We start from the raw sequence: 1,979 nt of genomic DNA, 5'->3' as shown, positions 1-1,979 counted from the left end.
AGACTCATGATTAATAGCAACCCAATATAAAGTTCCATTCAATGATACACTATAGAACGGCATACTTATATCCCAATCCTCGAATGCATTAATCTCGAACGATTTCCATTCATTGGATCCAAACTCGGCGACTATACCTTCCAGGGATGTTTTGTTTACAGAATAGTGGTAATCAGACCTAAAGATCTTGTAGTGCTTGTCAGCTCTACTATTGTCGTATCCCATCCCACTGAAATCTCGTGGTGCTTTCCAGTCTGAAACATTGGATCTAATCCATCTAGTCTGTCCTAACCATGGGTTGTAAATCCCAAAACCTTTATCCGTAACATAAGATAATAACCCGTCGCAGTATTCGACGTGCATAATCATTGATGAAAATACATACGAGGGAATATCTGAGGGTAAATTATACACCTCTATAGATGGACCGTCAAGATTAACGTCCACGGAACAAATCTTGGACCCGGAAAACAAGATGAATTGTGGACGGGCGAGACCCAAATCATTGTTGAAGAACCTCCGTTCCTTGAAAAGATTGTTCCATCTTTTGCAAACAGAACTAAATCGAGCGCGAATTTTTATTGGAAGGTAAGAGAGTATCTCTTCCTCCAATTCATGTGGAAGCGTCTCAGCTGCTGGTTGCATTATTACTAAATACTCTGTTTATGGATGACGTTTATGATTAAAAAAATGTTATATTACAAATAAGATTTTATATATATATAGATGGATATGTCAAGATGTGTATCACAGAAATTTAATATTTACATACTATTACTAAATGAAAATAATAGGTGGTAAAAAAAATGAAATGTACTTTTGTCCAAACATGATTATAATTAGAAGAAAAAATATATATAAAAATTAAATGACTATAGATATGAGACAATTAATATTCATTGTAAAAAGAAAATAACTTTGTTTTTGTTTGGATGTGAATTGACTAGATTTGTAGCATAAAAATAATAAGTATACCACAATTTAGATAAATAAATAAATTGTGGCAAATAATATCCCTCTTTAAAACATGTTTAATTTGATTAAATAAATAGAATTTTTTAGAAAGAACCTTTTTGAAAATGTCCATTTAAAAAATTACCCTTATTACATTTGAAAATTTAATAAAATTTTATAAGATTTATAAGGTATTTATGGATGATAACTATTACTCGAAACAGAAGGATTTATGGGATCCCTGTTTGTGTTGTCACATATATCGTTAAGGATAATCACATATTTACTAATTACAGTTTGAGGAAGTTCAGCTTGGATGGATCCCTGTTTGTGTTGTCATCATCATTAAGATTCTATGCTTCTCCGAACTCCGTCCAAAATTTTGCAAGGTTGTTTGCTAAACATATTTTCATGTAAACTACTGTGAAACACATACCCATGCTAGTGAATCAAACTTCCTTTCCGTTTCATGGTTCTTGGTGTAGAACTGAGAGAGTTGCTCTGATCTGATTAGTTGTTCTTGAAACTCCAATCGTTATCATTCATGCATAGTTGTTGGTGTCAATGATTTGAATCACACTAAAGAGAGTTTCAGGAATTTGTTTATATCTATGAACTCTTGTACATCTTGGTTTCATGGATTCTTGGCTTTCATTTTCTAGCTCTAAACTTAAACCAAGATCTTCCCATGTTTCATAGCTTAACTTTAATTTGTCTACCTGATGAGGATAATAATTAAGAACGAGAACTAAGTTAAGTGCGTATCAGTTATGATGAGCTGTGGAAAAACATGAAACCATAAGTCAGATAAGCTTCATATTTTCACTTTTTCTTTCTTCATATTTTTGTACTAAGCTCCATGAAATTTATGTAATTATGTTAATATAATGTTATTTGGTCAACATATATACTGATATATAATGTCACACCCATCTCCATTAAATTATTTCTGATAGTGCCATTATTCAACTGATAGCTATTATTATTTCTGCTTAACCTCCTATTTCTTATCTCTTAGTAACATT

The 1,979-nt window shown here is 31.8% G+C and overlaps 1 pseudogene; it reads right to left on the bottom strand.

The window, feature by feature from the left end:
* The window catches only part of LOC104789361, a 4,356-nt pseudogene extending 3,711 nt beyond the window's left edge, over positions 1-645 (bottom strand).

The sequence above is a fragment of the Camelina sativa genome, chromosome 5, assembly GCF_000633955.1.
Source record: "Camelina sativa cultivar DH55 chromosome 5, Cs, whole genome shotgun sequence".
Classification (NCBI taxonomy): Eukaryota; Viridiplantae; Streptophyta; class Magnoliopsida; order Brassicales; family Brassicaceae; genus Camelina; species Camelina sativa.
Note: the sequence above shows the minus strand (reverse complement) of the source record. Positions and strands in the feature narration are given on the sequence as shown.